Here is a 13,558-nt window from a genome sequence, read left to right on the forward strand (position 1 = left end):
GATGGGTAAACGAGGGCCTCTTCCTGTCGCTAGGAGTAAAACCAGGTCATTTTGAGCTGCACGAATCACCAGGAGAAGGAAAGTGAGCCGACTTCATGTGTGTGTGTGTCTGTGTGTATAGTGTGTATAGTGTGTGAGTGTGAGGTTCACTACCATGTACAGGGCCTAGCACACAGTGGGCTGGCTCTCAGTGAATGTTTGCTGAATGACTGAACACTGTGCGTGGACAGGAATTTCTGCATCCCTGGGAGCATGTATGCTTTTCCCTGGGAGGTGTGACAGGGTCTGCAAAGAACTGGGAAGATGGGACAGGATTTAGACAGCAGCCAAGGTTGTCTAGCAGTTCAGGGCCAAGGGACTCAGAAAAGATCCTGCAGTCAAGGTGAGAAGGAGGAAAAGTTCAGAGTCCAACTGCCCTGACGCGGGATTCCAGCTTTGTTACTTATGAGCCGTGCGACCTGGTCACCTGGCCTTTCTGAAAAGGAGGTTGGTGACAGGTGGACTTCCTGGAGGAGGATGGGCCCCTTTTTCCTAGGCAGGTGTCTTCAATGGGCAGCAGAGCCCAGGATTCCCTTGGCTGGAGCAGAAGAGATTCAGGGCTAGGAGTGTGCTGAGGGGGGCAGAAGCGGCCCCCGCATGCTGTGAGCTGGCCCAGCTTCCCATAAGGAAACAGGGCATGCTCCCAGACGGACAAGTATTATACAAAGGGCTCTCAGTTTCTCAGGCAGCTGGAAGCCTGGGGTTTGTGGGAGGTTTGAGTGGGGCCAGGTGGAGAAGAAGGGATGCTGGCAGGTGCTGCCTGGAAAAGTCTTAAATTCCACAAGGACAGAACTGAACATTTGTCTCCCCATCTTCCCCAGAGCCCAAGTCAGGAAAGGAGAACAATGTTATTCTGGCTCAAAATATGAAGTCATCTTACATCCCTTCCTCTCCTCATCTCCCATGTCAGACACCCAGTCACCAAGGCCCATCACCTCCACTTCCTAGAGCCTGCTAGAACTATCTACTTCTCCTCTGCTGTACCATTGCCACAGTCCACGGTCCCCACGGAATACAGTCTCCAGGCACGGGAAACGTGACTTATCTTTTTAAGAAACCTCTTCCCTACGTCGGCTGTTTCACGATCCCCATCTTTCATAGAATTCTGACCTGCGTGAATGGGCCCTGCCTCCTGTCCGGATGCTCTACCCCACTTCACTGAGCAAAGAGTTCCAGAAACAGAGACAATATCCTCTTCTAGACAAGCTTTGTAATAAAACCAGGTGTCTCCCTTCATGTTACAAAAAAGAGCCTCTGGTGAAAGCTTACTATAGTCAAGACACTGGCACATAGTGCTCTATGCCTTATCTTATTTCATCCTCACTACAACACTGAACTTTAGGGACTTCTACCGCTCCCATTTACAGATGGAGATGCAGGCGGAAGTTACATAGTGTTACCCAGATCAGTTCACTAGTCAGTGACGGCGTCAAACCAGCCAGCCTGACTCCACAAAGGGAAATTGTGCCTTCCCTCCTGTCTTGAATTGATCACCTTCGATGGTTGGTCCATGAGCACATATTTGACTGACACATTAACCAATTTGTCTCTTGAAGCAAAGCTGGGAAGCGGGGAAGTCAGGGAATATTATCCTTATTTTTCAGAAAGGCAAAGTGAACTCAGATATAATCTCTAAATAGTAACCACGACGATGATAATAATGACATTATGCCGAGTGGCTAACATGCACTGCAGAGCACGCTGGCCTTGCCAGGGCAACACTCCATGTGGACCATGTGTGCAATAACTAAGGTCACACGGGTACTCACCCAGGAGAGGAGCCTGGCCAGATTGCAAGGGGACTGTCCAGGGGCAGAAGACAGGGGCAGAGAAGACCCAGAGCCCACAGTTCTTACACCCAGAGGCGACCTGGGAGGACAGGAGGGAGTGAAATAACAAGGGCTGACTGGCCATACTGACGGTACAAAGTATCATGCATACAAGCCCCAGCATCTCCCAAATGGTCCTCGCTTGTCAGGTGGGAGTTCTGATGTCTGGCTTGGGTTGTTTGTCCTCTTGTTTACAGACAGTGCTGTAAGTCTGGGGAATCACCACCTGCACGTTGGGCTGTGGTGACCAACATCTTTCCTCTCCTCTGGGAAACTTCTACACTTAGTAATTCCTTTAATGTTTGGTCTCAGGACCCCTTTATACTCTTACAAGTTATTAATGACCCTAAAAAGAGATTGTTGATATGGGCTATTTCCACTGATATTTACCATATTAGAAATGAACAGCAAAAAACATAAAAAATATGTATTAATTCATTTAAAAATAATAACCTCTTACATGTTAACATAAATGCTATCTTTTTATAATAAATAACTGTATTTTCCAAAACAAAAACTACTTTACTAAGAAGATAGGCCCTTTTATATTCATGAACTACTGTTGGTGCCAGGATGCAGAGTTTGGCTTTAATAGTTCGTGATTTTGCAGGAATTCTACTGAAAGCATTTCAGACCTCCTTTTTTCTCAGCACTTAGATTATATTTAGATACATTTTAATGGATTTCTTTGGATGCTCAATGCCAGCATCTACACTTCCAATTAATTGTGTCAGCTCTGCAGTTCCTGCAGGCTAACAGTTACCTGCAAAATGTGCTTTGGCCCGTTGTAATTAATAACGTGACCTTCTGAAACGGGAACCAAAAGCTTCTGGAGCAGGAAAATTGTTCACCTGAATTCAGTGGATGGTGGCCAGAGGCAGGCCTGAGCTGCAGCGTCTGTCAGTAGTGAGGCTGAAAGTCAGAGCACCTCAGAGAGACGTGTGAGGGCAAATGCAAGAGGAGAAGGAGAAAGCAAGGAAATCCATAAATCAGGAGTGATGTTTATGTTTCAGGAAGCTCGCGAACATACCAAATGACAAAATAAATGCGGTGGTGGTCTTTGGAATATGCTCTGAGGAAGCCTCTTCTGATCATTATTGGGCTAGCCTGGAGTCCTTCCCTAAGCCGCCCAGCCTCCACGAGTCTTCCGTTGAGGCAGGTCTGTGCCACAGAGCTGTTCTCCACTGACTTCTGCCTGACTGGGGCGCCTGCGTCCTGTGCCCCCGCCACTCTTCTTCCCCCACGGAGTTCCCTGAGCATACACACTTTTCCTCACTCATCTTTTTAAAATACTATTTTATTGGGCTTCCCTGGTGGCGCAGTGGTTAAGAATCCACCTACCAGTGCAGGGGCCACGGGTTTGAGCCCTGGTCCGGGAAGATCCCACATGCCGCGGAGCAACTAGGCCCGGGCGCCACAGCTACTGAGCCTGTGCTCTAGAGCCCGCGAGCCACAACTACTGAGCCTGTGTGCCACAACTACTGAGGCCTGCGTGCCTAGAGCCCGTGCACCGCAACAAGAGAAGCCACCGCAATGAGAAGCTCGCGCACCACAACGATGAGTAGCCCCTGCTCGCTGCAGTTAGAGAAAGCCCGCGTGCAGCAACAAAGACCCAACGCAGCCAAAAATAAATACATAAAATAAATAAATTTATATATAAGAAAACTATTTTATTATTTTTATTTGTAATTGTGGTAAAATATATACACATAAAATTTACCATCTTAACCATTTTTAAGTGGTATTAAGTATACAGTCACGTTGCTGTGCAACCATCACCACCAGCATCCATCTTCAGAACTCGTTCCATCTTGTAAACCTGAAACTCGGTACCCATTAGGCAATAGCTCTCTGTTTCCCCCTCCCCTCCAGCCCCTGACTACCACCACTCTACTTTCTGTCCCTATGAATCTGACTCCTCTAGGTTCCTCATATAAGTGGAATCATACAGTATTTGTCCTTTCGTGACTGGCTTATTTCACTCAGCGTAACGTCCTCAAGGTTCATCCACGTTGTAGTACGAGTCAGAATTTCCTTCCTTTTTAAGGCTGAGTATATTCCGTTGTATGGATACACCACACTTTGTTTGTCCATTTATCTGTCAGTGGATACTAGAGTTGCTTCTACCTTTTGACTATTGTGTATAATGTTGCTGTGAACATAGCTGTATAAATATCTCTTCGAGTCTCTGATTTCAATTCTTTTGGGTATATAAGCAGAAGTGGAATTGCTGGATCATATGGTAATTGTACTTTTAATTTTTTTAGGCATTGTTTTTCATAGCACTGCATATTTTACATCCCCACTAGCAGTGCACAAGGATTCCAATTTCCCCACATCCTTGCCAACACTTTTTATTTTCTGGGGCTTTTTTGATAGTAAGTAGTCATCCTAATGGATTCTCACTCATCTTTGAATCCTCCACAACGGGACATGATACAGTGCATGGCCCAAGGGATGACCACAGGGATTGGCTCTTAAATGGAATGCCCTTTTGTTTCAATAACATGTTGAACTAAGTCTCCCTCTGACCAGCCTGCTCAACTTCACCAAAGGCATCTTTGTCACTGCACAGTGGTGACCTTTATCAGTGATGAGAGACCTTTGCACCTGAAGACAGTACCTCTCAACACTTCCTGTTCATACGTGGGAAGATGTGACATTGTAAAAATGTATATCTTTCCCAAAACAATCTGTAAAATCATGTTGGATCTTGATACCATAATATAAAATTCATCTAAAAAATAAACTTATGAGAAAAGACAAAAAAATCCTGGCAAGGAAGAATGGGGGACACAGGGAGATTGTATTTTGCAGTTATTTAAATACGTTAACACAATGTGTACGGGAATCAGAGGGTTGCTGCCCACTTGATGCAGAGATTTCTGTTCAGCTCCCTTTCCTTGCCACGGCCTGAGGTTTACTATGACAATTGCACATCACAGCACTGCTATCAGCTTTGCCCTCAGGGCCACCTCGTTCCTTCAGTTTATTCACTACTTTCTGCTCCCAGCTCTGGTTCTGACTCAGAGTTTGTTACCCTTTCTTTAGGAAGGAGGGTTCCCTGGAGATTTTCCCTACTTCCTGTAAGCACAGCAATCCCAAAGGTAAACTCCCTTTAAGATCTAGGTGTTCTGGAGCAAATGGGGGGCAATCAGCAAAGTATCAATTATGTCACTGTGCTAAAAATAGATTCATTTGAGGAACTCAGATAATACTTTGAACGTTATAAATATCTTGCCTTAGTGGAACCAAGGTGGACAGACACAATGGCTGGGCAGTGGCAGTGCCCTGACCAGACTTCAAACCCCTAGTGCCCAGCAAATCCCCCTTTCAGATGCTAAGATGTCACATTGCCTTTGTCCAGTGGTTTGTGACTTGACGACCAGTGTTTTGTGATCGGAGAGGCCAACTAGGTCTCTAGAAAAACACAGAATAAGGAATGACCTCATCATTAGCCCCTCTACCTTTGTATTGCTGGACCAACCAGCTCTTCTTTTTATAGATTTTTTAAAAATAAATTTATTTATTTTATTTTATTTTTGGCTGCGTTGGGTCTTCGTTGCTGCGTGTGGGCTTTCTCTAGTTGTGGCAAGTGGGGGCTACTGTTCGTTGCGGTGCGCGGGCTTCTCATTGCGGTGGCTTCTCTTGTTGCGGAGCACGGGCTCTAGGCATGTGGGCTTCATTAGTTGTGGCACACAGCCTCAGCAGTTGTGGCTCACGGGCTCTGGAGCGCAGGCTCAGTAGTTGTGGTGCATGGGCTTAGCTGCTCTGCGGCATGTGGGACCTTCCCAGACCAGGGCTCAAACCCATGTTCCCTGCATTGGCAGGCGGATTCTTAACCACTGTGCCATCAGGGAAGTCGTATAGATTTTTAACAGAGGATCCTTCTAGGCTTCTAGACAAGCCAGAATTCCTGTGTTGTGCTTATTGAAAGCTAACTTCACCCGGCTCTGGCTTTACTGAAATATAATTTACATATAACACTGTGTAAGTTTAAGGTGTACAATGTGTTGTGAAATCCAAGCTTTTTGTTGTTGTTGTTTTTTGTTTTATTTTATTTTTGGCTGCATTGGGTCTTCGTTGCTCTCCGTGGGTTTTTCTCTAGTTGTGGGGAGCAGGGGCTACTCTTCTTTGCGGTGCGCAGGCTTCTCACTGCGGTGGCTTCTCTTGTTGTGGAGCGTGGGCATGGGCTTCTGTAGTTGTGGCTGTCGGGCTCTAGAGCGCAGGCTTAGTAGTTGTGGTGCATGGGCTTGGTTGCTCCACGGCATGTGGGATCTTCCCGGACCAGGGCTTGAACCCGTGTCCCCTGCACTGGGAGGCGGACTCCTAACCACTGCACCACCGGGGAAGCCCAATCCAAGTATTTTTAATGCTGGACAATGAGGAGCGGGAACAACCAGACAGACTCCCGCTGTCACCTACACCCTCAAGTTCCTCCCTCTGTGGACAGTGGGCCACGCAGGCAAGTGGAAAATTCGAAGACCTGTTCCTCCCCCAGAGACAGGTAAGACTCAGCTGAACCTGGGCTGGGAATCAGGACACCTGGATTCTTGTCCAGCTCATCTGGCAAATACCACTTTTGAACATTTGCAGAAATCTACTGCCCTACCTGGATCTTAAAGCATCTGGATCTTAGAGTTGACTTCATCACAGTATTTAAAGAGATATTGTGAAGATTAAATGGCTACTTCAGAAATGTTATTCAAATGGAACACAGTAGTAGCAGTGGCATCAAACTCTCACTGAACACCTAAGATACTTAGGTGTTAGCACAATGGGACAGCTGTATAATCAGCCTAGGTGGAGAGACTGGATTAATAAATAAAATCTAAATAACTGTGTGAGGAAGTACATGACAAGTGCTAAGCGCTCTCAGCTATGCTCTACCAGGTTTAATCCTCCTGCTTCCCTAGTACCAGCTTTCCACCCTGGTTCCTTGCCTCAGAGTTCATCAAGCCTTAATTGGAAATAGAAATGCAGCCTCTTGCCTGAGTCGCAGGATGACAACAAACCAAGATAAATTAGAGTGAAGCTTGCATGATCTTGAGCTTCTCCTGCTAACGAAGCAAATGCAAGCTGGAAATCTGCAGCCAATTTAAAGAGATGGTCCCTGTCACGGTCTGTAGCCACAGGGTAAGGTTGCTGGCTTTTATATTTGTGGCAGCATCAAGCTCCCAAGTGTCTATTTCAGCTTCCTCATCAACCCTTTTTAAAATCTGACTAGGAATAACAACCGTCACACCAAACATCTCCCAAGTCACATCTCGCAGAATATAAGGAAGCATTAGAGAGTGCAGCCCCACAAATTCAACCCACTTATAATGCAGGTTGCTAATAAGATATGACAGACAGATTAAATTTGTTCATAAATCCCCAGACTCATTTTAGACCATGCTTTGCCCAAACACTCACTATTCTTTTGACACATTAAGGGATATGGGGTGAGTTGAACTTCATTTTTCTTCTATGCATTGCCCCCAAATTGGCCAGAGGTGAGGGATGAGGAAGAGAAGGCAAGGACATAGATATAGAATTAACAGAATTATTAGCATTAATAAGTGAATTTTTAGAATTAGTACATGAATTTTGAAAGTCCTTGAGCTACAAGGGCAATATATAAGTACCAACTGTATTTCTTTATACAAACAACATAGAAAATAAAATTTAAATTTTATTTTACAAGTACAATTGCATAAAATGCATCAGAGATTTGGGAATAAATATAATGAAAGATGTTCAAGACCTCCACAGTGAAAACTAAAAATCAGGACAGGAGACTTTAAAGACTATCTATAAAAATAGAGGGAATATACAATGTTCATGAAATAGAGCAATCAATATTGCGAAAATATCAGTTCTCCCCAAACTGAAGTACAGATTCAATGAAACCAGAGTCAAATCTCAGAAGAATGTTTCTTGGGGGAAACTGACAGGTAGATTTTAAGGAAGTGCAAAAGGCAAGGATAGCCAAGCCAATACTGAAGAACAAAGTTGGAGGATACTGAGACTTAATTTACAATTGCATTAATTAATGCAAATTTGAGTAAATAGATCAATGGAACAGAATGGAGAGTCTGGAAAGAGATCCACACAAATGCTTCATCTGACTGTCACAAAGATAGCACTGCTGTGCAGTTGGGGGAGGAGGTTCTTTTCAATAAATGGTATAAAATTCCCTACTTCACACTATTCACAAAACCCAATTCCAGATAGATTACTGATTTAAATGTGAATATTAAGTCATTAAAGCTTCTAGGAGATAGCATAGGAGAATATCTTCATGACTTTAGGGTAGGCAAAGATTTCTTCAATGGGACACAAAAAGCATGAATACTTAAGGAAAAGGTTGATAAGTTGGAATTCATTAAAGGTAAGAACTTTTAGAGAAAAGCCCTTCTCTAATCTTCCCTCCTCCTTAAAAGAAATAAAAATTAAAAACTTTTGGTCATCAAAACCCCATTAAGGATGTGAAAAAGTACCCACAGAGCAGGAGAAAATATTTGCAATCCATATGTTAATAACATAAAGAACTTCCACAGCAATGAAAAAGGCAACTCAATAGAAAAATGGGCACTTTACATAAAAGGATATAAAATACATGAAATATGCTCAACATCAGGGAAGTGCAAATTAATCATCGGGGAAATGCAAATTAAAACCACAAGAAGAGGGCTTCCCTGGTGGCGCAGTGGTTGAGAGTCCGCCTGCCAATGCAGGGGACATGGGTTCGTGCCCCGGTCCAGGAAGATCCCACATGCAGCGGAGCGGCTGGGCCCGTGAGCCATGGCCGCTGAGCCTGTGCTCCGCAATGGGAGAGGCCACAGCAGTGAGAGGCCCGTGTACCGCAAAAAAAAACCAAAAAACAAAAAACAAAAAAACACAAGAAGAATCCAAACTCTGACCCAGTAATTCCACTATTAGGTATATATATCCCACAGAAGTACCTCTTCTTCCTAGCATCTCTCCCACATTTTCCAGCTCCTAGGGCCCCCTTTTTCCAGTTCCTCTGGCCCGAGAGACAGACCTGCCTGTGACTTGGGCTGCCTTCTGAGCAAAGCAGTGAGAGAAAAGAGAGAGGAAGAAAAATAACCAGCATCCTCCCTGCTTAAGGAGATGGATGTTCTCTAGGGGCAGGGCTGGGAGAGAGAGAGAGAGAGAGAAAACAAAAACAACATAGGGCTTTCCCCCTGCAGCAGTATGGAAGCGTGGAAACTACAGAATGCATAGAAAGTGATTAGATGGTATACAGGTATAGCATAAACCAGGACAAAAATAAAACCTATAATTGAACATTAAATTTCTTTGTTGCTTCCTGACCAAAAAAAAGAAGAAAAGAAAAGGTGAGGGGTGATGACTGCATTGGATTGAATGTTTGGACTCTCTGACTATATCTAAAACTTTGGTTAAAAATTTTCCCATTTTTAAGAATTGTCTTTTTTTATCCTCCAGCAATGGTTTCTGAGCTGGCAGCCAGCTTCCCAGAGAGCCTGGGGCTGCCACAGTGTGGCCAGTGTTGCAGGGAGTAGACCATTTGGCCTCTGAAATATCTGCTTCTGGTCAGCATCAGCTCCAGGTAACACAGGGGAAGCTGAAAACAGATTCACAGGTGTCTCCAAGGGTCCAAGAATCAGAGAACAGGCCAGATATCTGTTCTTTGTTCTATTCATTCATTCAATACGTGCTTATTAGGTGACCCATGTGTGCCTGGAACTAAGCTATTGATTGAACTGCACATTTATTCAATATTCTACTTCCTTAAATTCACACACCCTTTGCTCCCAGACCTGGAATGAGTGCTGACCTTGTAGCCCTTGTCTGAGTGTCCTAAGACCATGGGGTCAAGGAATTGGCACTGGGACCCAAACACCAAACCTGACACTGCAGGCAGCAAAGGAGAAAGCCACATTTGGGACCATCTTCAGGGGGAACTAGCCACTTAGCTAAGTGACCCCAGGTAAGCACTTCACTTCCCTGAATCTCATTCTTCTTGTCTACAAAATGGTGTAAACACAGTGACTTCCTCAGAGGGTTATTGTGAGATTAAATGATATAAGTCTATAAAGTGGATACCAGACAGAGCCGAATCTTTACTCAACCAAAGTGATGCTTTCCCATTTCGTCTCTCCCTCCCCTCCCACAGTCTCTCATCTGCTTTGGCCATCTCCCTCCAGGACCTTGAGACACCTGGCTCCGGAGGACATGCCCTTCTCCCCATGGGAGCCCTCCTCTGCCTCTGAGAAACATGGGAAAAGCAGGCAGCTCATTCTCTGCACCATCAGCCATGTCTGGTGAGGACTTCATGAATTTTAAAAATGAGGAAGAAATGTCATAAATGTGTATGTACCTCAAAAAGCTCTAAGGCAGCTCTCCTCAAACTTTAAAATTCACTCAGACTGCTTGGGAACTTGTAAAATGCAGGTGTGATTCAGTTGGTCTAGGGAGGGGCCTGGGAGTCTACATTTTTACCAGGCAAGGCTGATGCTACTGGTCATGGATTACACTCCAAACGGTTCTCTCTATGTCAAAGCACACAGACCCAAGCTTCCATGCCCAGCAGCTGCCTGTGTCCCCATGAGCCAGCCCCTTCCCACTCTGCCTTCTCCTGCTCACCCCTCCAGAAGGCAAGCTCTGAGGATGGTCCCTTCCCCTCCCAGGCCAGGCCCAACCACCCTTGGCACTGGTGACCATTGGTTCTTCCCTTCCCTGGGCTGTGGGCACCAGGGAGGGAGAGGGCCAATTATCCCAAAGAGTATCCCTACAGTAGCCTCTGCAAGACCTCTGCCCAGGAGCACCGGCAGCCGAGCCCTGAGCCCTGCCTCAGTGAGCTGTCCTTTCCCCCTCTGCCCTGGGCACAGACCAGAGGAGCTGGGCCTCCAGGGAGCAGAGCTTGCTTTCCAATTTTGGAGAGTCCCCTTAACCCCCTGATCTTTTAGCTTTTCAAGCTCTATCACTTACTGACTATGCGACTTTAGACTGTTACCTCCCTTTTCTGAACCTGAGGATCCTCATTTGTAAAATTAGGAATAAAACTACACACCTGTGTTCATAGCAATACTCTTTTACAATATCCAATAGGTCACCCAAGTGTCCATTGATGGATGAATGAATAAGCAAAATGTAATATGTGTGTGTGTGTGTGTGTGTGTGTGTGTGTATAGTTGACCCTTGCACAGGTCATGCACAGGTCCACTTACACACGGATTTTTATCAACAGTGAATAATACAGTACTACATGACCTGTGGTTGGTTGAATCCATGAATGTGGACCTGTGCAGATGGAGGAAACTTGGTTGAGGCCAACTATAAGTTACATGTGTGTTTTCTTACCCTCTCTTCACTCCTTCTGACAGCTTCATGCTCAGAACTTCTTTATAGATCCAGAAGAAAAAAATCCCCACAAAAACAGTCGGCTGGAAGGTGCTTGTATATCCTCTTTCAAATTCTGAGCTGGACATGAAATTCCCAGTGTGCACCAGCCCCACGCTTAAATGGGAAGTGGACCACTGACCATCAGATTCAGTGCCAAAGATTTTAGGAACTTAAGTCAGTCACCAAGGACTAAATTTGTAACTACTCTGCAGCCATTTATACAGCCATTATTCTTGTCAAGATGACTAGTGAGTTGACCCATGAGTAGCTTAGGGGCTGAATGGCAGCCAAATACCCAAGTGATATACTTAGGAGAAGCTCCAAAATGACCAACCAACTCCAGCTCATGGAAGCAGGTAAACCTGCACTCAGGGTGACTTTGGCTGGAGTGACACGCTAAGACATAAAGAGCATGTGCTTTGAAATCAGGCTCACCTGGGCTTAAATTGAATTTTGTTACTCACTAGCTGTGTGAATATGGACAAGTTACTTAACCTTGCTGAGCTGAGTTTCCTTAAATGTAAACTGGAGATAATATTGGCATCTATGTTTGTGGGTAAAGTGTGTAGCAGATCTCCCAAGACAGGGAAAATGCTGAATAAGCCTGACACCAGGTGGGTGCTCGAGATCTGGGAGCTACTGCTGACGCTGTGTAGGAGGAGTGGTAAGAAGGCTTCCAAGGAAGGTGATTCAGAAGTAGGGGAAAGATGAGTATAGATGCATCTAATCTTTTCTGGAAATTTGCTTCCTTGCACAGTCCTCCTTGATAGGCTGGGGCATGGCATCCTCCAAAGCCTTGAACGTTCTCCTTGGAATGCCCTTTCTGCACTGCTTAGTGGCCACTATTACATTTTAAACAGCCATATTGATTTTTCCTTCCCTTTACCAGCAAAATCCTCCAGGCTCTGTTGACAGACCAAAGCACATACTCTACTTCTTTCAAGCTCTCTTCAAGGGCAGGGCACTTTGTCAGCTCTTTATGCCTGGATTTGTGGAGAAAGCAGGTTGGGGGCGCTGCAAGATCTCTGCAGATCACCTGTCCATTCCTGGCCAGTGCAGGCAAATCAGAATCACGCAAGACAGGGATAGCTGGAATTGACCTGGGGAGATGTGTAGGCTCTTTTTTATATATTTTTTCATGGTAAGGCAAGGGAGTCGGATGAAATTCCAGAGCTCTGGCTCACTTGTCTTTTCCCTTCAGTCAGGCATTGTGTTTCCACACTCACTACTCTAGCTTGTGAGGGCAGGTGGCTGCTGCCAGCTCTTGCTGATACAGTGCCCAGGATGCTAGATGCCGACTCCTCGCCTTCAATGCTTGTGACGCAGCCAGAGTGCAGACATGTAGAAGGCGGCAGCAGGGCCATATTGTGAGGACTGACCCTGGTGGTCTTGCCTGATGCCTCCCTCTGCATGTTTGCTAGAAACACCTGCCCACTGGATAATGTCCACTGGGAGTGATGGAGAGAAGAGCCCTCCAGTGTCCTCACAGCCAGAGTTTTCCAGAGAAACAGAACTAATATATATATGGTGACTTTGTATCTATAAAGCAATTTACTGTAAGGAATTGGCTCATGCCATTATAGCCATTGACAAGTTCCAAGATCTACAGGGTGAATCATCAAGTTGGAGACCCAGGACAGACAATGTAGTTCCAGTAGGAGTCTGAAGTCCTGAGAACCAGGAGGACCATCCAAGGGCTGGTAGGATCGAAGCCCAGGAAGAATTTTCCATTTGTGTCCAAAGCCAGAAAGACTGATGTCCCAGTTCAAAAGCAGTCAGGTAGGAGGAATTCTCTCTTATTCATGAGATGGTCAGCCTTTTTGTTCCATTCAGGTTTCAGCTGATTGGATGAGGTCCACCCACATTCGGGAGGGCAATCTGCTTTTATTCAGTCTACTGGTTCAAATGTTAATCTCATCCAAACACCCTCACAGAAACACCCAGAATAATGTTTGGCCAAATATCTGGGCACCCTGCAGCCTAGTCAAGGTGACACATAAAATTAACCATCACATCAAACAATTCATGTTTGTTGTGATTATGACATTCTGAAACACTGATAATACACACCCAACCAGTCTGGCTACAAAAATATCAACTTTTATTTCTTTTCATTTCCAAGGAACTAAATACTGAAGCCAGAGGGAAGAAGCAGCTTCCACTTGAACCCTATCACTTGAAATTTTAGGATTTAGCATTTCCTTGGGACAATATAGAGGATGGCATACTGAAAAGAGCTTGGATTTATGGTGACATGACATAGATCCAAATCCCAGCCCTGACACTTGCTGGCTGTATCACTTCGGGCAAATGACTTA

Source organism: Neophocaena asiaeorientalis, unplaced genomic scaffold (assembly GCF_003031525.2).
Source record: "Neophocaena asiaeorientalis asiaeorientalis breed wild unplaced genomic scaffold, Neophocaena_asiaeorientalis_V1.1 scaffold121, whole genome shotgun sequence".
NCBI lineage: Eukaryota > Metazoa > Chordata > Mammalia > Artiodactyla > Phocoenidae > Neophocaena > Neophocaena asiaeorientalis.